The sequence below is a fragment of the Furipterus horrens genome, unplaced genomic scaffold (assembly GCF_987537825.1).
Source record: "Furipterus horrens unplaced genomic scaffold, mFurHor1.1.pri manual_scaffold_1, whole genome shotgun sequence".
Classification (NCBI taxonomy): domain Eukaryota; kingdom Metazoa; phylum Chordata; class Mammalia; order Chiroptera; family Furipteridae; genus Furipterus; species Furipterus horrens.
In genome coordinates, this window is record NW_028327171.1 from 179461682 (window position 1) to 179487665 (window position 25984).

The 25984-nt window shown below is 34.1% G+C and overlaps 1 protein-coding gene across 1 annotated transcript in view; it reads right to left on the reverse strand.

The window, feature by feature from the left end:
* Positions 1–25373, reverse strand: part of CALCRL (calcitonin receptor like receptor) — a 104203-nt gene extending 78830 nt beyond the window's left edge. The window contains exons 1-2 of the mRNA XM_090281507.1: positions 25137–25373; positions 3727–3794 (exon numbers count right to left, since the gene is read on the reverse strand). The gene's annotated coding sequence lies outside the window, so the exon portion shown is untranslated. The remainder of the gene's footprint in view (positions 1–3726; positions 3795–25136) is intronic.
* Positions 25374–25984: the final 611 nt, after the last annotated feature.

The window sequence follows — 25984 nt, forward strand, 5'->3', positions numbered from 1 at the left end:
TGAGAAGTCTTATGGTATAACCTGCTCATTTTACAGATTTAGAAAGTAGAAGTTTAGGAGAATTTATTGATTTCTCTCATATCCCATAGTAGTGGTAGATGAACTAAGACTAGAAGCTCCCTTACCTAAGTCTCATTTCTGTGCTTCTTACATTAAGTTAAAATTAAACCACCTTTGAGTCAAACTAATATGATAGCAAACTGCAATCTTGGTTCTCAGTTATATGTTTTAATCTCCCCAGAGATAAAATTTCAACCTCTTTCATGCTGGAAGTTATCATATACATATTCACTTTAAACTTCATTTTTAGAAATAAAATTTTAAAAATTACAAAATGGGCAATTAACTTCATATATATACATATCCACCTTACCAATATTTTGTGAATCAGAGATCAGTCTAATGAAAAAAAAGCAGTTTAAATTTGGATCTTTTATTTTTAAGCCAATTCATTTCCTTCTAACTATCCAAATATATAAGAACTTATAAGTTGGAAAGATATATAGAAAAAATATTGCGCAATTATCTTAATTTCCACATGGAGATGATGGGCGCAGAGAGTGGAGGCCTAGTAAGTCCTTTGCTATATGATTTCATTAATCAAATTGAGGTCTTATAAAAATTGACCTGGCACCACTTCACAGAAAAACGTTCAGGAAGAGAACCCAGCTGTCAGATATAAGTAGGCATTTAGAGCATTCAGACCTTGCTCTAAGGAGCAGTGAGTCACATGAAGAGCAATGTGCAAAGGAAGCTGACACATAAAAGGATAAAACAACAATGATGAGTTCCCAAAGACATGCTGAGGGACAAGAATAATTATAGAGGGCCTATTTTGGGGTCCAACCGAATGAGTTGGGAATTTAAAAATAAGAAGGAGAAATTATGTCACTCAGGTTTGAATTTAAAATAAAATAATTTAGGGTTTCTAGCCAAGATGGAGCTGAAGGTAGATATATTTTGCCTCCTTGCACAACTGTAAGAAGGATTACCTCTACCTAAAAACAAAAAACAACCAGAACTGCCAGAAAATCAAATTGCGTGGAAGTCCACCAAACAAAGATATAGAGAAGTAATACTCACCCAGACGGGTAGTAGGGGCAGAGATGGGGAGCCAGAGCAGAGAGGATGCAGCATGGTGGCAGCAAACCTCATTGCTTCTAGCTATGAAAACCAGTGGGGGTTGGGGCAGCAGAGAAACTGCTGGTCTCTTGAAGAGTCCATTTAAAGGGCTGACACCATCCTAGATGTCTGCAAACCCACACACGCTGGGAATCATCACCAGAGCAATAGCTAGAGGGGCACCAGTCATATACGGGAAGCGGGTAAAGTGACTGGAAAAGGGGCAAGTGCCAAGCAAGTGGCATTGTTCCCTCTCTGATCCCTCCTCCACATGCAGCACAACAAGGTGGTGAAATGGGTTGCCCTGCCCTAGTGAATATCTAAGGCTCCACAACTTAAAATGTAACACGGCTGACAGCTCTACCTAATACACAGAGGTAAACATGGGGAAGCTGTGAAGTTGAGGACAGGAATATGGCCAAAAGAGGGAGCAGATCAAGGCTCCAGAGGACTAACTAAATGAGGAGGAAATAGCCAGCCTAACATACATAGAGTTCAAAACACTGGTGATAATGATGCTCACAGAAATAATTTGAGTATGGCAAATGCATAAGGGAAAAAGTGAAAGCTATACTAAGTGAAATGAAGAAAAATCCACACAAAACCAATAGCGAAGGAAAGGAATCCAAGGTTCAAATCAATGTATTAGAACATAAGGAAGAAATAAACATTCAACCAGTACAGAATGAAGAAACAATAATTGAAAAATACAAGGAGAGGCTTAGGCACCTCTGGGACAACTTTAAATGTACCAAATATGAATCATAGGAGGGCCAGAAGGAGAAGAGGAAGAGAAAGAAACTGAAAACCTATGTGAAAAAATAATGAAGGAAAACTTCCCTAATTTAGCAAAGGAAATAGACATACAAGTCCAGGAAGCACAGAAAGTCCCAAACAAGTTGGATCCAAAGAAGACCACACCATGACAAATCATAATTAAAATGCTAAAGTTTAAAGATAAAGAGAGAATCTTAAAAGCAGCAGGAGAGAAGCAGAGAGTTACCTACAAAGGACTTCCCATAAGACTTTCAGCTGATTTCTCAAAAGAAACTTTGCAGGTAAGAAGGGACTGGCAAGAAGTATTCAAAGTGATGAAAAGCTAGGACCTGCAATCAAAAGCACTCTATCCAGCAAAGCTATCATTTAGAATAGATAAAGTGCTTCCCAGACAAGGTAAAGCTAAAGGAGTTCATGATCAGCAGTCCCTTATTATATGAATGGTTAAAGTGATATTTTTAAGAAAAAGAAAAAGATCAAAATTATGAACAGTGAAATGACAACGAACTTCTATCAATAAATGACTCTTAAAAACAAAAACAAACTAAGCAAACAACTAGAACAGGAACAGAGCCATAAATATGGAGACAATATGGAGGGTTATCAGTGGGGAGTGGGAAGGGGAAGAAGGAGGGAAAAGGTACAGGGATCAAGAAGCATAACTAGTAGGTACAAAATAGACAGGAGATGTTAAGAATAGTATAGTAAATGAAGAAGCCAAGGATCTTATATGCAAGATCCATGGACATGAACTAAGGGGAGGGGGTAGAATGACTGGAGGGGAGGAAGGTACCAGGCAGAGGGGGCCACAGGAGAAAAAAATTGGGGATAACTGTAATAGCATAATCAATAAAATATACTTTAAAAATAAGAATAAAATAAAATAATTTAGTACCCTTTATTTTTATATACTTAGGAGTCTAACGTGACAGAACAAAAATCTACTTTGATTTTGTAGGAAAGGGGGCTGTGAGTATAATAATAATTGCATAATTAATGTATTACCTAGTATGGAACTATAATGCCAAATATAAATAAGAAGACACGTCCAATTGCAACAGTAATCATTTTGGAAGCACCAATGTCCCTGAAACTTGTAACTAATGCCCAGGATTTAAACTGAAACTGCCTTGCCAAGGAGTTCTAAAAATAGTACCTTGAACAACTTACATCTTTTAAAGAGTTCACCTCCACCCATTTTCCTGTTCCTTTATTTATAAATGATATCCTCTAATATTCCAATTATGGGAAAGGTTCTCAGCCATTTTTAGAAATATAACAGTGACTATTTGAATCAGAAAAAGAACAATTCTTCGGAGGAAAGGAATTTAGTTCAAATGAGCAACATATCCTTATTATTATATAACATTAAAGATTTGTTTCCTATATATGTATAGTATCATATAATTAAAGTTATTAAATTGGCCACAGACATTATATGTGCATGTGTGTGTATGTGTGTGTGTATCTGTATGTGTGATGTTTGTGTCTAATATTACCAAATCTGATAGGACTTTTCAGATTAATTTAACACTCTTATCCTCTGGCTAATGGCGCAAGAACAGGAGGTTTAAATCCATACCCAAGAGTCCCAAGAAAATGATTTTGTAAGCTTGACAGATTTCCTTAAGTCTCTCTTCATCAGTATTTTGTTGGACTGATTTTCAAAGCTTTCCTTTAGTCAGAAGGTATTTGAAGTTAAGTTATATATAATTCTGTGAAATCTCTTTCACTTTTGTTAACGTGTTCATATTATCCTCAACTTCAGGGGAATTTCAACATTACTTTAATCAAGTCATGAGTGTTCTATCATAATATATGCAATACCTGTAAGTAGGACCATCCAAAGTTTTGACAGGTGGCAGCACAAGTGGTGGGTGTATCATCGTAGTACCCTGGATGACAAGAGAACATTCCTGTGAATTTGGTTAAAATGTTATTAGTGAATAGTGGAATTTTACAGCTTAAATTCTTATAAGGTTTCTTTTGTTAGAATTATAAATATATGTATTTTAAATGTTGATTTTAATGTGAAGTTGGGAGGAGATGTAGCTGGTACATTTAGGTTGTCACCATGCTAACCTGCAAGTAAACCAGAACTTTGTTCTTGGAACCTAATTCCTTAAGAATGAGTATAGCAAGAGGCACATCCTTGAACAAGGATGGTCCCTGTTGTTCAAGATCTCCACATGAGGAAGAGGAGGAAGCTGTGAAATTTTCAGGAGAAAAGTTTTTTTCTGGAAGAAAGGGTAACTTGGCCAAGTGAATGTACGGAAGAAATGATGGGGATGGTTCAAAGTGCAGAAAGAGGATCAATGTGATCAAAGAGGAATTGGTGAGGGTGAAAGAGGAACAAAGACTTTGTCAAGAGGGAGCCAAAGGCTAGACCATGTCAGTAATGGATTTAACTTTCCTTAAACATAGAGTATCATTAATGAGTGAGAGTCATCCACTGCTAAGCAAAGACTTCATGTATATAAATGTCTTTTATATGCATCTTTTCAAACTCAAACTAAGGTTGAAAGCAAGATATAGGTATAATATAGTTCACCTGGCTTTGTATTTACATATTTTTTGGACTTGTAGAACTTCAGAAATATCAAAATTGCATTTCCAAATTATTTATATTCATTAGCTTTGTTGCGATTTGAGATGCTTTTATTGACTTACCCTTATGAATTATCAAATTTGCTGTCAATTCTAATAATAATCTCTGAATTATTGCCAAGGATTTTTATGAAGTCAATAAAGATTTTTAAGTGAAAAATCAAAAGCATTAAGAAGGCTTATGTTAAAAGCAATCTCTGCAGTCAAGTATTTTGTGATAAAATATTTTAATTATTTTATAAAACCACGGTAAATCTTTACAACTTTATGTATTTTAATAATTTATTTTATATGATTATAAATTGTCTAGTATATGTTATAGTTAGGATCATGTTCCAGTCTTATTAAAGATATGTGTACTTATACATCAACAAACACTGTATTATTTTTAGAATCTGGATTTTCTACAAGCTATTTTGAAAAAAAACAAACAAAAACTCTTGCCAGTCTCAGGCTTTACTGGTATACATATGGCCTACAGAAGGTTCAAAGTTGAAATTTATTTTTAGCATTTTCCCAACTTGCTGGAAAATGTCACTATAAATAGAAATGACATGACATGTTATTGTTTTTTCTTTTCTGTATAATTCTAGAGATTTCATTTGCCACTGCAGCTGGAAATGCTATGAAAGAATCTTTCTCCCCTTTTGGTGATTTGGAATAACTAGAAAACAAATATGTCAATGGTTACTTAAAATTTGTTGATGAGTTAATTTTAGTTAGTAAGTGTATTTTACATATTAATAAAATAATATACATATTATCAAGGTCTTACTTCCACTTTCCTCTGTAAAATACTAGTATCTATAGTACCAAAAACACATTAATATCTGAGAGAGGTACAGAGAGAACATTATAAATTCTTAATGAAACTAATGGTGATATCTGTAACTAAAAAAAAAAACCAACAAAATAATTTTGTTTAAGCAGCACCATTGGCTGAAGAGATTACACAATGATCAAAATAGAGCAAAACTTAAAAATACAGAAAATAAATACAGCAAATAAAAAATATATATAAATTTTCTTGATGCTGCCATGGTGAAGCACAATTAAGCTAAAAGGAAAAAGGCAAACCTAACTATATTTATCAAGAGGAAATCAAAGGACTTCCGGTCAAGATGGAGGCCTAGATAGACATGCTGTGTCTCCCTCCACAACTAAGAAAGAATACAACTACCGAAAAACTAGAGATAACCAGAAGTTCCAGAAAATTGATCTGCATGGAAGTCCAACAAACAAAGATATAAAGAAGAACTACTCATCCAGATAGGGAGGAGAGGTAGAGCTGGGGCAGAGAGGATGCTGTGTGGTGGAGGCAGCAGCAAGGCAGTGGCGGGCTAGGGGAAAGCACAGTCACACATTTTAAAAAGCCAGGAGGGACACCTGGGGAGTGCTCCCAGCACCAGACCAGGCCACACAGCTCACAGTCCTAGCGCTGGGGAAAATAGAGCCTCATTGCTTCTGACTGTGAAAGTCAGTGAGGATTGGGGTGGAGGAGAAAATTGCCTGTCTCTCAACAGAGTTCGCTTGTTTGAAGGGCCATTACAGTCCTAAAATGTCCGCAGACCCACCCACTCTGGGAACGACAGCCAGGGCAACAGCTAGAGAGGCACCAGTCCCATATGGAAGTGGAAAAAGAGCCTGGAAAAGGGGCGAGTGCTGAACAAGCAGTATTGTTCCCGCTCAGTCCCCTACCCCACATACAGCGCCACAAAGTGGTGAAACAGGTCGCCCATGTACTGACGAATCCCTAAGGCTCCTCCCCTTACAACATAACAGGAGCAACAGATGTACCTAAGACACAGAGGCAAATAAACACAGAAGCTGTCAGAATGAGGAGACAGAGAAGTATGGCCCAAAAGAGGGAAGGGATCAAGGTTCCAGTGGGAGAACTAAGTGAGGAGGAGATAGCCAACCTAACAGACACAGAATTCCAAACACTGGTGACAAAGATGCTCACAGGCTTGACAGATATGCTCGAGTACAGCAAACGCATAAGGGAAGAAGTGAAGTCTATGCTAAGTAAAACGAAGAAAAATTCACACAAAACCAATGGTGAAGGGAAGAAAACAGGGGTTCAAATCAATGATTTGGAACATAAGGAAGAAAAAAAAAAAAAACAGTCAACCAGTACAGAATGAGGAAACAGGAATTGAAAAAAATTAAGAAAGGCTTGGGAACCTCTGGGAAAACTTTAAACATGCCAACATCCAAATCATGGGGGTGCCAGAAGGAGGGGAGGAAGAGCGAGAAATTGAAAACTTATGTGGAAAAATAATGGAAGAAAACTTCCCAAATTCAATGAAGGAAATAGGCATACAAGTTCAGGAAGCACAGAGTGTCCCGGGCAAGCTAGACCCAGAGGGGACCACACCAAGACATATCATAATTAAAATTTCAAAGGTGAAAGATAAAGAGAGAATCCTAAAAGCAGCAAGAGAAAAGCAGAGAGTTGCATACAAAGGGGTGCCTATAAGACTATCAGCTGATTTCTCAAAAGAAACTTTGTAGGCAAGAAAGGACTGGCAAGAAGTATTCAGTGATGAAAAGCAAGGACCTGCAACCAAACTTACTCTATCCAGCAAAGCTATCATTTAGAATGGAAGGGCAGATAAAGTGCTTCCCAGACAAGGTAAAGCTAAAAGAGTTCATCATCACCAAGCCATTATTATATGAAATGTCAAACAGATGTACTTAAGACCAGAATAGGAACAGAATCATAGGTATGGGGATCATTTGGAGGGTTGTCAGCTGGGAGGGGGAAGAGGCAGAAATGGGGAAATGTTCAGGGATTAAGAAGCATAATAGGTTTGTATGAAATAGACAGGGGGAAGTTAAGAATAATATAGGAAAGGGTGAAGCCAAACAACTTACATGCACGACCCATGGACATGAACTAAGGAGGGTGGATTGTTGAAAGAAAGGGGGGTACTGGGCAGAGGTGAGCAAAGGGGAAAAATTGGAACTACTGTAACAACATAATCAATAAGATATACTTAAAAAAAAAAGAAATCAGAGCCTTGAAGGATTATATTGGCTAAATACAGTTGATGGGCATAAGAGTATCAAGTGGTTTCCAGAATGCTGGAGTATATGAAAGAAACAAACTTTAATGCTTTGTATGATGTTTTCATGTATAAGAAATATTTTTTACCACAGTAGAAAGATAATATCTCTTTCAAGAGATTTTAAGGCTAAATAAGTGATTTTAAATATTCAAAAGATTTGCACACAATACATGCCATTACACATTTGTGTAGACTTATAGAATGTAGAACACTAAAAGTGAACCCTAATGTAAACTACAGATTTTGGGCAATTCATGATGTGTCAATATAGATTCATTGATTATAACCAACGTCACTCTGATGGAGGATGACAATTATGAGGGAGGCTATGCATGAATGGGGACAGGGGGTATAGCACTTTGAATTCCTAGGATCCTGAAATCCCACCAAAAGTGCCAACACCCAAATCATAGGAATGCCAGAGGAGAAGAGAAAGAGCTAGAAATTGAAAAATTATTTGAAAAAATAATGAAAGAAAACTTCCCTAATTTGACAAAGGAAATAGGCATGGATATCCAGGAAGCATGGAGAATCCCTCTTAGACTCAAAGAGGACCCCACCAAGACACATTATAATTAATATGCTGAAGGTTAAAGATAAAGAAAGAATCCTAAAAGCAGCAGGAGAAAAAAAAGAGAGTTACCTACAAAGGAGTTTCCACAAGACTATCAGCCAATTTCTCAAAAGAAACTTTGCAGGCAAGAAGGGACTGGCAACAAGTATTCAAAGTGATAAAAAGCAAGGACCTGCAACCAAAGTTACTCTATCCAGCAAAGCTATCATTTAGAATGGAATGGCAGATGAAGTGTTTCCCAGACAAAGTAAAGCTAAAGAAGTTCATCATCATCAATCTATTATTATATTAAATGTTAAAGGAACTTATTTAAGAAAAAGAAGGTAAAAACTATGAACAGTAAAATGACAAAAAACTCACAACTATCGACAACTGCAACTAAAAAACAAAGTCAAACTAGGCAAATAACTAGAACAGGAACAGGACCATAGATATGGAGACAATATGGAGGGTTATCAGTGGACAGAGGGAAGGGGAAGAATGAAGGAAAAGGTACAGAAATTAAGAAGCACAGTTGAGAGGTACAAAATAGACAAGGGAGTGATAAGAATAGTAAAAGAAATGAAGAAGCCAAAAACTTATATGCATGACAAATGGACATGAACTAAGGGCAGGGGGATTGTTGAAGGGAAGGAAGGTGCTGTGTAGGGAGGGTAACAAAGGGGAAAAAATTCAGACGACTGTAATAGCATAGTCAATGAAATATACCTAAAAAAAAGAAATTCAGACACATGTGTACCAAGGCATATTTTTAAAAAATGTTCATGGCTTCACTGTTATAATAGCAAAATGGTGGAAGCAATCCAAATGTCTTTTAGCAGAACAAAGGATAAATATATTGTGGTTCATTCATACTATGAAACTCTTCCACAGTGAAAACAAAGAACTACAACTACACTCATTAACAACATGCCACTCCTAAACATAGGGCTTAATGAAAGAAGCAAGTCTCTAAAGACTATACTCAGAATGATTCCACTTTCATAATGGGATAAATAAAAACAGCAAAACTATATTGCTTAGAATTCATATATGTGTGGTAAATCCATATAATAAAGCAGGGAGTAGTAAGTACAAGTTTAAGATAATTGTTTACTTCAGAGGATGTACATGTAACAATCAGAAAGGAACATGATGGACAACCTGGGTCTAGGTATATGGGCGTTTATTTACTGAAACTGTATGAGAATTAAATTTTTTGAACAGATTTTTTACAGATCAGTATGAAAATTATGATTCCTAACTCTAGAATTACATATTGTAGATTTATAGATCACAATATAAGAATGCAGTGTGGGATGGTGGGAGGTGGAGCTGCCTGACACAGTACAATCCCACTTGAAAGTTTACTTCTTTTTGTCAAAATATTGTTTAGATCAGGCCTATCACAATATAAACCCTTAACATTTTACCAATATATTTAGATGTGTGAATTATATTGGGCTTTAGGTTACTTTCCAGTTTATACACAGAACATTTTGGAACACCAGTGAACACCCATGGAACGTGTGTTTGTGTGTGTGTGTGTGTGTGTGTGTGTGTTCTAATGAAAGAAGAGTCAGTAAAGTTCTATCTGTGTTTTTATCAAGTTCATAAGACTTAAGTTAGAAAACTTAAACAGGGGAAATGTGCCCCCAAATCATAAAACTTAATAATTCCCAAAGCCAGAATTAGAGGGAAAAGTAATATATATATATATGAGGTCTGTTTGGGAAAAGTCCAGCTATTGTTAATATAAAGAGAATGGTTTGCACAACATTGATGTAACTGGCAGCCAAGGAGAGTGGCCTGAAATTCGCATGTGTGAATGATGATCACTTCATTGTACTAGTCAGTGGGGGCAGTAGACGCCATTGAGGGAGCACATGTATGTGTGGCCATCACATTCAAAATGACTGAGCAAGTAGAGCAACAAATCTGCATCAAATTTTGCATTAAGCTTGAACATTCCTTTGTGTAAACTCTTTGGATGACTCAGAAGGCCACAGCTATGGGCAACTGGTGATTTGCAACTTCATCATGACAATACACCCGCTCATGCATCACATCTTGTACAGAGTTCTTTTGAGAAACATCATATCACCTAGGTGACTCAGCCCCACTACAGCCCAGATTTGGTGCCCTGCGACTTCTGGCTTTTCCCAAAACTAAAATCACCTTTGAAAGGGAAGAGATTTCAGAATGTCAACGAGATTCAGGAAAATACAGCGGGGCTGCTGATGGCAACTGGGAGAACTGTGTGAGGTCCCAAGGTGCCTATCTTGAAGGGGACTGAGGAGTCATTGTCTTGCATAGAATGTTTTCTGTATCTGTGTTTCTATTTTTCATATTACATGGCTGGATACCTTCTGGACAGATCTTGTATATCTTGTTATTTCTGTGTAGTTCAGTGTGAACTTGTGTTTATTATTTCATTATTTAGACATGTACCTTGTCCTCTCTTTTTTATTCTGTTATTATAAATTTGATCCTAATCATGTTATGTTTATTCTAACAACATCCAGAGTTCGGTAAAGAGAAAACTGTTTTCGGAGCATACAGGGATCATTTAAGCATCACCTCCCTCTGTATGTTGAGCACACCCTGCCTAATTCTATAGATTTGAAATGAGCAAGAGGTTAGCGTTTTACCAAGTAGTTCTGCTACTTTAAATGTGGTATGATTAATGTAGTCCAATTTCTGGGCTACTTTTTGAGAAACTGTACTAGACAGAACAAGACTTGCCAAGTACATCAAGACTCTACCAACTCTCCACTTTAAAGTCAAATCATTATCTTGATCAATTGAGTCCAAGCCTTAGACCCTGATGACCACCGAGGAGGTGGCATTTGCTTCTCACAACTTCTTCACAAACATTCCTCACCTCTTATCAGAAGGAATAAGCCCTAGGCTTAGCACTCAAACCCACTGCCCAAACAAAAAGACAGATGAAGTTTTCCCATCCTAAATGTCAGGCCAAGCAGCTGCGAGGCATTTACATACTAACAATTTGTCCACAGCTATGGAGCCAAAGTATCTCCACATCTTAACTGATGCAGTTCAGGGTTGTGTTTTTATTTCCTAACCTCTCTGGCAAATAAAGTATGTCTTATTGGACTCATTTAACTCTTTTATAGCCCCTTATCCCCCGTCTTTTGCTGTCTTTATTCTGTTCATCCCCCATTCTCTCTCTCTCTCTCTCTTTTTTTTTTTTCTGGTTTCTTTTTCTTTTAAATCCCATCCCTCACTTTGGTTTTACTCAGTCTTTTTATTCTGTAAGGAATAATTATTAAGTTAACTACATTCTTACAGTCATATATCTTTATTCTCTAGATGAAAAGTTTTCTGAATCTTCTCTGTTTTCCTAATTGGTCCTTAACTCCCTAAACTTGTTTCTTTTATTTCTAGTTTCATCAACTTCTGTGTGACTCTCCAAACACTTCACCTTGACATTTACCAAGACCCTGTCAGCAGACCTGTAATAAAATGAGGTCTTCTGACTTTACTCCAAAAGAGCAATGTTGAGGCTGTGTAAAAATTTTAAGTTATGTGTTTAAAAACATGCAATTAGAAGAAGTGTTACATGGAAACATGGGGAGAGCATCCACTCCTTTAGAAACAAATGAGGTGAGAACATGGTAAGAGGAATTAGTTAAAATAACACTAATGAGAGAATTGTTAACATCTGTTTGTGGACAGCATCATGAATTACAAAATTGATTTATGGTCATATTACATGCTGTAGGTTAGACGGTTATGTCTCCAATATTACTATCAATCTCCTGAAATAGAGATAGTTAACACAGTGATCCAGACTATATAAGAGCTGAAAAACTACTATAATGAATATGAATTTTATTCTATTTAATTTTATGTCCTTAAATCCACTATACAATAGAAGGTCAACTGTAATAATTTGTGAAACTTCTGACAGCAATTTATTCTTAATGCTTAATTTAGTATCAGCTAATTACTCAGACTCCAAAACAGCCTTTTTTATCCTACAAACAGTGCTCTATTAGAAAAGACTCTCAAGAAAAAATGCGTGGTGCCTCCGGAGAATCTAGATGAGACTGAACAAATAACTTGGCATTGCCTTTTTCTGAACAGGACTACTGGGAGTACCCACTTGTCACTGTAGGGATTGATACTAGCTTGAGAAAGTATGAAGTGTTACTACTCACTGTGAGAAAGTAGTCATTTTTGCACTTCAATTTTAAGTGCAAAGTACTTGAATTGAAAATTCTATCAAGGGCTTTTTAATATAAAGTTTAAGTGACTTTTCTACCATTTCATTAAGCCCATTCAAATAGAAGTTGTCACTCTTCTCTTTTTAAAACTAGTGCTATTTTATCTTTATTGTTATTATTTTGTCTATTTTAAGTTACTTGGGACAAAGAAAATGCATTATAGAATACTAGGTCACCATGCTATATATGCACATACCAAAAATAAATGTTGACCAATTCTTAAAACAAAATACAGTTTTTATTAAGGCATCATTATCATTTATGCTTTGTAATAGTAACATTATTATAAGTATACTACTCTTCAATAATGAGCATATCAAATAAAGTCAGAAAGTTCAAAAGTTATGTTATAATTTACTTTTATGTTTTGAGCAATACTTCATTTAAAACAGAGTTGTTAAATCTAACCTAGTTTTTGCTTACAGTTTAAAATCCAATCAGTGTCTTATTACATACTATGTTGAAGAACATGAAAATTAAAAACTTGACACATTTTATATATGTATTTTCTTGAATGCTTTCAACATATTTTGAGAATCAATTCTTGTCTCAAAGGAAAATTATTGTTTTTCTGAGTAATGTATATATCTGGACTCAGATTCTAAGTGGATGAACAATTAGCACTTTGTTTTAAAAGTTAGCTGTATAAGTCAAACACATGGAGACTTGAAATTAGAAAATAAACATATTGTTATACATTATAAATTGTGTCAATTCAGAAGAAATATTTTGTGATAATCTATCATGAGACTCTCAAACAATTCATGGTTTTATTTAATAACATATATATGTATATATATGCATATGTATTTCAATATATAAAATACTACTTTGGCTTTACCCCGGCTGGTTTGGCTCAGTGGATTGAGCGTTGGCCTGCGAGCTAAGTGTCGCTGGTTCGATCTTCCAGTCAGGGCACATCAGAGAAGGAAAACTCTGACTCCAAAAAACCTCCGCTGCCTTGTGGCATACCTCTTCAGGGGAAAGGCTAAGGGAGTAAACCCCAACAGAAAATCCGGAGTCGGAGTCCCTAAGGCGGTTTGACGTTGTAGTCAACACCGGCAACTCCTGCGGCGCACCTGAAGCCAAGCTGTATTGACTCCGTCTTTCCCTTGGACCCTTCAGCTGCGAAGAGAGGGGGGGTCTGCTGCATGGGCAACAGCAGACCCTCCATATCACCCTGCCCAGGCTCTGTAGCTTCAGCTTCACTGGAGAGGACACTCCAGCGTCATCGCAAGATGTCGATTCAACACGGGAGGAGACAGATACCGTGTCACTCCCGAGTCGGACTGCACAACCATTCTCGGCGGTGCAGATAGACTCTTAAGAAGCTACACCATCGTCTCTTGAGACGGACGGCTGCCAACAACAACTTTGGCTTTAAGTATGGAAAACTTCCTGAACTATTCAATGATGAAAGACCATTCACAGTTGACATTATTTTCAGAATTATCTTTAAATATAAAAAAATCAACTGTGTAAAAAGCTTGATAAAGTCTAGATTAACAAACATTCCTTATCACTTATCAAACAGATGTATAATTTTTTTGGCAATTAAGCAGATTTTTATTCTACCATATTGCTTTTTTTGTAGGATCTATCGTCTTTCTTTCAATTTCAGTGCTAAGTTTTCTTTTTTATCTCCTTCTATAGACTTTTTGTGCTATTGTCTAGAAAGGCAGTAAGGAATGGAGGAGGGCTTTTGTTGGGAGGCCACAGTTGGCAAGTCTGCCAGTTTCAACAAGAGATTCTGCCAATCTCAGCCAGTTCGGCCATTTGGGAAAATGCTTCAAAATTTTGTGTTAAACTATTGAGCAACCTTCTCATGCACCCTAGTTGGAAAGGTCACTCCTTAGAATTCAGTGAAACCTGAACACTAAATACCTTAGGGAGGCATCTTTGCTCATTTATTTTCCTTTTCAAAAATAGTGAAGGGATAAATATTAGGTTGACCTAAGAATAATAAAATGATAATTAGGTTCTGAATATTTTCTCTTTAGCAATGTATAGTGATTCTAATATCTGTAGAACTTCAGCTTGAGAATTTATTATATGCTGCATAGAAAATCACATGAAGTCACTATCCAGTTTTCTGTGGAGACTAATACAATGCAATATATTAATTCATTTAATCATTTTTTACATTTTCATTGAATTTATTGGGTAACATTGGTTAATGAAATTATATAGGTCTCGCGTGTACAATTCTGTAACACATTATCTGTATATTGTACCGTGTGTTCACCACCCAAAGTCAAGTCTCCTTCCATCACCATTTATCCTCCCTTTGCATTCTTGTACTTCCTCCCCCTTTCCCTCTAGTAAGCACCATACTGTTGTCTGTGTCTATGAGCTTTTTTTTCTTTGCTTAATCCCTTTACCTTTTTCACCCAGCCCACAAATCCACTCCCTTCTAATAGCTGTCAGTCTGCTTTCTGAATCTATGAGTCTGTTTCTTATTTGTTTGTTAGTTTATTTTGTTCATTAGAGTCCACAAATGAGTGAAGTCATATGGTATTTGTCTTTCTCTTGACTGGCTTATTTCATTTAGCATAATGTTCTTCAGATTCATCGATGCTGTCACAGAAAGGAAGATTTCCTTCTTTTTACGGCCGAGTAGTATTCAATTGTACGAATGTACCACAGTGTTTTTATCCACTTATTTACTGATGTGCACTTGTGCTGCTTCCAAATCTTGGCTATTGTAAATAAAACTGCAGTGAACGTAGTGGGTGCATATATTCCTTCTAATCAGTGCTTCAGGTTTTGGGGATATATTCCCAGAAGTGAAATTGCTAAATCAAAGCACTTACCATCTGCAGACATCAATCTAGGGGCATAAGATATATTAGTGGAAAAAACAGGCAGAGATGCTTTTACTTGTAGAGCTTACATATTTGGTAAGGGCAGAAAATAAACAATATCATAGAAAATGTCATTTTTAGTAGATGGTTTGTTGCAAAGTGTTATAAGAACAAGCAAGGACAAACTAAAAAAATTGAGTCTGAGCAAGGTGATTGTGATGGTATAAGTTTTTAAAAAGTGATTAGGATAAGCCCTATAGAAAAGTTTATATCTGAGTAAAGACTTCAAGGGAGGTGAGGGACTCAGGAATCTGGCTATCTGGGAGAACATTCCATGCTCATAAAAGAAACCCACAGATAATTTTAAATCCTCTTTTAGATAATATGATTACCTTCCTTTAAATTTCTGTCACTTGGAGTTAGAAGTACTAGCAAAAATAAACTTGTCTTGAGGCGAAGGACTCAATAAAAAGAAGACACTAAAATCTGGCATCCAGAAACCATAAACTCACAGATAAAAAAGATTATCTTTTTTTTTCCATGTTCAGGTGCTATAATGATGGATATGTAATGAAGAGTAGAGAAAGAAGACATGATAAACTTATAAAGGTACTCAGATAATTTATTCAAATAATATTTCCTCATTAACTTCAATTATTATCTATATCAATAAATATGATACACATTGATCTTTGTTGTTTATTACAATTTAATTCCAAAGAGTTATTCAAATTAAAGTTGATATACTATGATAGCTCTCCAGATAGAAAAGCTAAAAATTGTATTGACAGACTTTTCCTTCCATGATTATAACATTATGCAATTATGTCTGGAAGAAAAACATACACCAGGATGTAGGACAATACTTGAAGTCTAAACAATTTTGAGTAATTAGGAGCAAAGTATTGTTTAAGTGTAACAATCTAACTTTTTTAAAGCACATGCTATTTCTAGACCTACATCACAGTTAGACTTAATGAAAAGCTCTGGGGACACATTGAACTGGAATCTTCTGTTTCTAAGTTAAGAATCCACTAGGCATATTTAGCTTATTCAAGCCTTTAGCTTCAGAAACTACATACAGTGTTATGTTTTGAAACGTGTAGTCTTTTATGGTGCATATGGTACTAGAATTGAGATAGGTGAGAATTTATAATCTTGAATATGCAGAGTTTTAGGATACTGGTGTTGTGATAGTTGAGAACTTGGTGAACAAACTTAACTTTCAGGTTAATGAAGGATGTTTGAATTATACGAAAACTTGAATATAAACTCTGTTAATTGATCAAACTGGAGTTTGATCATTAAATAAGTACATATATTAATGTTATGATCAAAAGACTTTGTAAGTCTTTTAAAATAATTTTTGAGCTGATAAAATGGAACACAGAAAAGGGAATTCTTTGGGAAAATGTATAATCAAGGAAGTTAACTATTGTGAAGAATCAATGAGTTAAAATGTTAACAATATTTAGGAAAATCATTTTATGAATTTCACTCAAGCCAGCTTGTTTTGGATCTTAATACTTACATCTCATTTGATGGCCCTTCTCTTTAAATTAATGAAACCAAACATTCTTCAAAGTTTCATTCTTAAGAATGTCACTTTTTAAACACATTTTTTGTCTTAAAATTGAACAATATTTGATATACAAGTATGACATTAGCAATGGATTTAGGGGCAAAGAATTCTCTCTGTTAAATCATGAAATGTCAGTTATATTAGAAGCAGATGAAAAAAGATATTTCAGAATATTTTAATAAAAGCACATAATAGTATGAGCTAAATATATTTGTTAGGTTGTTCTTTTTTTCTTAAATGTTTTTCTACCATTCAAAGTTTCTAAGAATAATAACAATATAGAGAAAAATCTGATTAATCAGGTTTTTTCATTTTAGAAAACATCTTAGTAAAGGCTTTCAGGCTTTATCTTGTGACAAGATGAAGAAGAGTGTCAGCCTGCAGTATACGTGGGGCTCCTGTCCAGAGTAGGGGTCTTATCTTGCTTACCTTTAAGACCTAGCATAGGACTTGGTGCATCATGAGTGCTTGCTAAACTGAGGGTCATGCTGTCTGACCTTGGCATCCCCTAAAGCAATAATGGTATAGTCCTATGAGTTAAAATACAACTGTTCTCTAATAGGATTGAATTCTGATATGAGCAAAATTTTCCCCAAATAAAATATACTGCAATGAGTACAGATTTTAATTTGGTAAAAGGAAGAGCAATTCTGGAAGGTCTTATGTTTATTATGTAGTAGAAGACATGCTACTCTTGACCACCTGAGACCAGAAGTAGCTCCTCTACATTTGGTTGGGAGAAAGGTGAGGGTTAGGCAGGTGTGGGTGAGGGGATTTAGTAGAAGGAAAGGGATGGAGAAAGGGAGTTGAAAAATTATGAAACTGCGAAATCTATTGACTGTGTAGTTTTTCCCTAGGGCTCTACTGTGTTGCCCTGTGGTTGATGAAAATAATCTTATAGGCCACTTGTTTCTGATGTTCATTATGTTGTTTGATAAGTATCTGGGGTGACTGAAAAATATATACATATAGTTTACCTCATTCTAAAAGAAGAACAGTCATGAGAATTAATTAGCACAAGTTCATAAATGTGAGTCTGAGAACTCTTAATGGGTCTATCAGAAAGAAGGATCCCGTGAAACTCATGCAACTATGAGTCTCTATAAATGTAAAATAGTTTTATTTTTCTGGAGAGAGTTTATACTTTTCATTACATTCAAATTGTGTGAATAATAATTCATAAATATTCAAAACAAAATTATAGAATCAATTATGTTAAACCGAAACATAAATAGGTATTTATGATCCTATTGCACAGGTATTCTTTCATCATGTTTTTGAAATATAATACATAAGAAAGTATAAATGTCTACCATTAGAAAGTAGTAAGATATCCTTGTAATAAAGACATTTTTGCAAAAACAAAATAGCCACCACAATTTTGGAACCCTGCAAATTGAGTTTATTTTGATCATTCTTAATGTTCTTTTAATTTTTGAATTTCTGCAGTTGTTGTAGTCAAAACTAAAATTTTTTGCAGAGATATGTAAATTTATCTTTAATGTACAATACAATAGTCCACAACATGCACATAAATAACATGCATAAACATACTTTTATTATCTTATGTTAGAAAGGATAAGTTTAAATGTAGTGGATGATTATCTTCATTTGACTTTGTCTAACATCAGTAATAAGAGGTCTAAGATATATATATATATATATATATATATATATATATATATATATGCAATAGCACAACAGAATAGTTAAGATTTAGGGTCACAGTAGATATAATTAAAATCAGAGCTTTTTCAATGATAATTGTTTGACTTTGTACACATCATGTAGTTCTCTGTGCTTAATATGTAAAAGAATGGAAAAGCTTTCTGTTTAATATACCTTTTTAACTTGTTAGAATGAAGAAACTTTTCAAGTGCTCAAGTTTTATAGAAATTGTAATTAACAACGTTAGTTTTATTAGGTTCTGGAATATATTCCATGATGTTACACACCACACTTGTTCACTCTTCCTGTCTTTTGTAAAGGTTGTGTTCTAATTATCTGTATGTTGATTGTGGAATGAGGTTTTGAATAGAAATAAGCTATATCTTCTACTCCATTCACAAAAGATTTATGATAAGCACTACAATCTGTTGAACACCTACTAAGTCTCAAGTGCTGTGCTAAACATTTCCCAGGCATTGTTTCATGTATTCCTCACAAAACCTTATAAAGCATTCAGATTATCAATGCCATTTTACAGATGAGAAAAGGGAACTAATAAGTAGTGAATTTGGGGTTCATAGGCAGATGACCTGAATCCAAAATCCATTAAGTTGCACATAGCTTATATTTTAACTGTGGTGTTTTGTTTTGTTTTTTGCAATCGAGAAGAAAGAAGTAGGGAAAAAAACATAAAAATAATTTCCTACTGAGCACATAAACTCATGGATTGACCAGGAAACCTGATTATTTATTTTACTATTGTTTCAATACAATGGGACATTCTCTACTCTAAGGTTCTAGGAAGAACATCCATTTGCACTAGGGATGACTAGGCCAGCCACCAATTGGAAAAGGAAGCTGAATGTTCAGGAGAATGAGCTCCAGGGCCAGATGACCATGATTCAAGTCTTGGCTCTGCCACTTAAGCAATGTGATCTTGGATATGTTACTTAGGCTCTCTATACTCAGTTTTGGAGTTTCTTATCTGTACAAATAAAATAAAATCCTTAGGGTTTTTGGGAAGATTAAATGAGTTTATACCTTAGGGATTAATAATGGACATGGCACATGGCAAATCCTCCAAACTAAATAACCTTAGCAGTAGCAAGCCACCCTTTATAAAGGGTTTTTTTGTATGAGTACAGTGTGGAAAAATTACCCACTACTGACTATGGAAGAGTGGTATAGTAAGGAAGGCAGACTCTTATTTGAGGCAAAATAATAATAATAATAATAATAATAATAATAATAATAATAATAATAATAATAATTTGTCCCTCAGACCTCAGAGATATGTACCATCATCGAATAATGTTAAAGACCAAGGGATAAAGCTGAGGATAAATATATATATTTACCTAAATAAACCTGACAATTTTCTAGATTGTTTAATTAGTTAACTCTAAGTTTAGGGAAACTGTGTTTAACACATTGAAAATGCAGCAATGTCCTTACTACATAGGACACAAAGGCTGGCTAAGGTGTATTCCATTCTAGGCAACTGCTTCAAACAACTATACTTAAATTTCCATAATACAAACGCATGTTTCAGTTTTGCCTTAGCTAATAAAGTATATTGGCATGTTTTTAAAGATTTAAAACCAAAAGTTTTCATCAAAAATAAAATTTTAAAGAAGGCACATGTATTTTAGATTGGTTAATAAAACATTTCAATACACTATTCTGATATGAAGTTTCCACTATGTAAGTAAAACAAGTCTCTTTATTTGCCTCACATTTTAAAGTAACTACAGAATAAACCCTCCTCCCCCTAAATATCACAATTTTATATTGACTGCTTTTTTTTTTTTTAGAGAGAGAGAGATGAAGGAGAGAGAGAGAGAGAGAAACATCAATTTGCTGTTCCACGTATTCATTCATGCATTGGTTGATTTTTGTATGTGCCCTGATCAGGAATTCACAATCTTGGCCAGTGGTATGATGTTCTAGCCAACTGAGCGCCCCAGCCTTAACAACATTCTTTTCCTAGAGTTTCAGTTCTCCTTATCTTCTGTTATGATGTTATATATTTTTCTCCAGTACTGAACGAAAGTTCCAATTTCCCCTTTAAATTATTTTTGGAAGGGAGGCAAAATGGGTGTTTATGCACAAATATCTGGATAATGATTGATTTCAGGTTAATTAATGGGTGTAGGTTCAAATTTTTATTTTTAAAATTTAAGAAATCAGTAACTGGATATAAGATAAATTTACCTTGGTTTTGGTTGATATAACTGTTGTGCTTATGAGTATGTTATTGACCTTCCATGTGACTAAACTGTAAGGAGGGAGGTGCCATTATAAGTCATCTAGTTGTTACTTAACTCTTATCACTGCTATTTAATACACCAAATGACATGCTCAGAAGTTACTATGGTTTCATGAGAAACACAAAGAGCTCAGGTTAACCTAAATCTAATAGAGAAATAACTAGAAATTTATACAAAATGTTATCTTATATTAACATTTTTTAACTAAAAATGTTTCATGTTAAGCGAAATAAGATTTCCTGAAAAGTAGGCTCCATCCAATAGCCTCAATAAAGCACAGAGTTGTAACCTCAATACCACAGGAGTTATTTATTTATTTATTTAGATGTATGGTAGGTTGAGTTGAGATTTTTGTCCTTTTAATTGCAATAAGGTAAAAAATACCATATATTTATTCAAAACCATGAATACACTATTGTTACCACTTTGAAAACAATAATATATTGCCCAGTTTCACATAAAACTGTTTCTTTCAGATAGGCAAAATAATTTAAGGAAGAAACATGTCCTACAAAAATATTTGCAAATTAACATATAAAAATAAGAGTAGTATCTTAATATATATAAACGTTAATTTGGTTCACAGCAAATGACTCTATTTTACTTTTTAGTAATAAAGAATAAGCCTTTGTTGTGTTTTTAAATTTATTTTTCTTTTTTCATAAAATAACATCATATTTAAAATTGATTTTGAGATTTCTCAAATATGGGAAAATGTAGTTGGACATAAAAATGACCTAGATTTATTAAAGACTTTTCTGTTTAAATTGGAATTTAAATAGGATGCATAAAAATGTTTTTTATTATTTAAATGCATTTTGTTGAATTAATTGTCACATATTTAATGCATAGGTTCTTTTTTATTAAATTATGCTAACTCAATATTTACATTCCAAATTTTACAATTAAATGTATTCTACTTATTATTTCTTCAAATTTACACTTTAAGGCTATATATCTTCAAAATTATAAATCAACTTATAAGTTGGTTAACTGAAATTAAGATGTGAAAGCTATCCAGATACATTGAGTTGTATAACTACTATTGATGAAAGAATTGGGGCAGGAGTGATTGTCTATGTGAATAAATAGAAAAATGGTTGAGATAGTTAGTATGCAGACCTGATTTTGTATTTCTGGTAAATATTTATTTTTCACCTAATTACATCAGACTATTTTCTGACCTTAAACGAGAGGATTTACTGAATCATTTAATGCACATGATTGAAATACTTTGTTAGAAAAGAGAGCTTTCTTGAGAGATTGTAAACATTTATAGTTCACACATAGACTTCAAAAGCAGACACAGACAAGTGTTTTAAATAGTTGTGTACTGATTTTCCACTTTAAGTGTGTTCTCTGACAGTCTAATTGAATCAAGATAAAAGAGGTGCTACAAAATTGACTCCTTGAGTGTCTTTCTTAACATCATTGCAACCATACAGCTTATGTTTGTGGGTTAAAAGCTTCTCTGAATCTTAAACAAAGATAAGGAACAAAGCCAAAGACTTCCAACAATATTCTTTGGATATACTTGTTTTCTGAAAAGTTGACACTATCATTATATCTCTAAAAACAATTAGTCTTTCAAGCTGTATTCAAAGTCATAGAGTACGAAATAATATTTGTTTAGTGAATCCATATTTTAATAATTTTAAAATGTTTTGCTAATTTTTCTATGAAGTTCTAAAATAATCCTTAAATATTAAGTTACTAATTTTAACCATGTAGAAAAAAAAGAATTACTGTTATAATGGTTCTAAATTATCTGTTAGAAATATATAATAATGATATTAACTAAATTCTAATGAATTTTTACATGTTTATCAAAGAATTTTTCAACATTAACATAAAGCATATAAGGTAATCTTTCAAGTCTTATTATTATTTCTTTTTTACTGAAATTTAAACTTGTGTTATGCATGAAAAAATAATTTAAAAAATGGTTTTCATAAATAGGCTAAGGTGTTGACGCCATATAACCTCATTATATTTTAGGCAACACCAGCGAGTAAAATATGTATACCTTGGTCATTCTTTAACATAATTTTAAAATTAGGGGGAATGAGTGAAGAGGTGAGGGGGTTAAGAAATACAAATAGGTAGTAGCAGAACAGCCATGGAGGTGTAAAGTACAGTATAGGACATGGAGTAGCCAAAGAATTTATACGCATGGCCCACGGACATGAACAATGGTGTGGGGATTGCCTGAGGGAGCAGAGGGTGCTGGGTGGAGGGGAGCAAAGGGGGACAAATTGGGACAACTGTAATAGCATAATCAATAAAATATAATTTATAAAATTACAGGCCCAGATTTACTTTTTTATTTTACTGTTCTATTTTTTCAAAATATACTCTAAACATTTACATATTTTAACAAAAAAACACTATAACATGTGCTATATTTTTAAAAAGACTTTGTAGCAATAATCCAAGCATATTTCTTGAAGATATTTGAATATTGCAGGTAAAACACATTTTAGCTCACAGTATTCATGTAACTTCCTCATTCTCTGTTTCATTTTATAGATTTAGAACTGGCCTTAGACTCTGTGCATTGATTTTGTGATGCTACAGGTCATCTAGAAAAATAAATTAATTCTTTATGGTCGAAAGCATACATTGATGTTCTGATATTCTCTTATCATTAAAAAAGCAAACACCGTAATATAATGATATGAATTTTTATTACAAACTTTCAAACATTTGAAATGTTTATTTCAAATATTATTTCTCAAATAATAAGTCTTTGCCTAATGATTCTCAATATCCATTGCCTAGTGTTTTACAACAGCATTTAAAAAATAAAGATGATAATTCATACTATTAATACAGTTACAAAAATTTAATTAAATTATTCAAGAAAGGATACGATTTTGGTTCGCAATTTAAAAGAATTCAGAAAAGTTTTGGGAGTTCCAAACTTGGTATTAATATAACACCTCCTTCTAGGAAAATAATCTGAATTAAAAATAATCTGTTTTTATTGTTGTTACTAACCCATAGCATTTAATGTATTCTTTCCATTTCTTTTCTAATTATCTAATGGCTATTTCCAAGGTCACATTCTAAAAACATTTCTACCCATGTGTCAGGGAACTTAATACAATTAATAACAGAAAGGAGACAGGAAATCAGCCACAATATTTTAAAAGAATCACAAAAATAAGACTTAGTTGAAGTTTATATTATTTTGAGAAATTTGTGGAGGAAAAAAGAGTATAAAATTACCAAGGAGTTACTCAGAGAATGAGTTTGTAGCCTACTGTTAATGTGCTATATAGTAAGTGATTAAGTACAGGAATTCTCGATTAAAGAACATTTTGCAAAATGTAATTTCATTTAGGTAAGAAAATATATGTAAGTTATGTCAAACAATATAACTGAACCCAAATCAGACATTTTATTTGTAGCAAAAAAAATGATGATCTCTATACCAACAATTTATTAAGTAAACTGTAGTTTCTTAGAGTCCAGCACAGTCTGTACTATTAAAAGAAGCATTAACAGATGTTTCATCTCTACATTTCAGTATAATCTACCCTGAAAACTCTTTCGTTTAAGATGCATACTTTAATTTTTTTGTTTATTAATCATATGTACTAATTTGGGAAATCTCTGTTACTTTTTTTATCCACAGTTACCTTACTATCACACACTCCCCTCAAAAAATGGCAGAAGGATACCAGACATATTGCAGTAACACTTTCTATTAGCTAAAGACATTTGAAATTAGAGTTAACATAGAAATCTCAACATTTTCTCAGCCCTAGCTGTTTTTTCCCCTTTGTAGTCCGCCCCACTATCCAATACAGCGGAAGCAGTTCAGGCTGAGCAAGAGAGAGCTTTAAACACATCTGGCAACAGTGAACAATGAAAATTCCATTAGTCCAATAGTTAGAGATAAATAGAGGTAAAAGAAAGATAGGCAGCAAATATAATAAATCCAAAGGGATTACTTTCCTTTGAATTCTTCATTGAGTTCAGTTAAGAGTGAGTCTGAGACCCCAAAAGTAGTTATTCTTTCACCCCTCTCTTAGAATACTGATTATATGGAAAGTTTAAAGACCCTTCCTGAGGTGAAAAATGTTTTCCAGCTGTTAAAATTCAAGCTTAGCTATTAGTAGAGCTAATTTTAAAAGGCATTGTTCCCTGAAAAAGGTATTTGTTTAGAAGTATGACTTTTAATCCACTCAGATTTTTATTACTTGCTAAATTTATTTTCTGTATTATCACAGTACATAATATTGTCTAATAGTAAAAGCTTTTCAGTACATTTTGGGGTTATATACTATGATTTCTTTAATGTGAAATAAATGAGAATATGTTTCAACATCATTTCAATGTCACTAAATTCTATAAGAGAAACATGGTCAAACTGCCTGAGAATACTACTCAGAATAAGTATACTTATTTTGAATAATGAACTTACCCCCAGTACAGCTCCTAAGGCAATTCTTGGTGAAATATTCTTAGGAGGGAATTTGATCTGAGATTCCGCAGAAGAGATTTACCCCCAGGCAAGGTGGGGAAGAGTAGGAGCTTTGCAATGTAATCCTGCAGGCAGGGTGAGGTCCAGTTAGCAAAGCTTGATGATCCTAAAGCAGGAGGTGACACTCTCTGCTGGAGAGAAAGGGTTGCTCTGAGTAGATTGGAAGTGTTGTCACATTGTAAGTGCTCAGCAGCAGAAGGGAAACATCAGAGCTTCCTGTTACATCACTCTGACCCCGCCTGCAGTTAGTGTTAGGTTACTTTCTTTCTCAAATAACATACCTCAGGAAAGCAGTACATGCTCCTCTCTTATTCTGAGACAGGAGCAAGAAGCAGCCTGATCAGACAGAGATCATATGCTGTGTGAAGGCATTGTTAGCAGCAAAAATTGGCTGGATTTCACCTTGACTGAGTTCTGTTAGAACTTGTCAAATAGAGCTGCCAGTGATTTGAAGGAAATCTGAATATAATATTCTGTTCAAGAATTAAAGGAATTAGAGGAGTCTGTTTGTATGTTTGTGTTGATTATACTTTACAACATATCAGAAGAAATTCTTTATTTTCTTCATATATGAACACAGAAAAATAGTAACTGCACCATAATTCTCTAATCCATCTCATTAATTTGGAATTTTGATAATCAGAGCTATTCTATGATCAGTTTTTCACAACAAATTGAAGAAACTTTATTCTGTAGATGTTTAAATATTTTTTACTTTGTTTAGACATTAGTATGTGTATATATTTCATAAACAAATCCACTGTGTGTACATATACATATGTAGAATT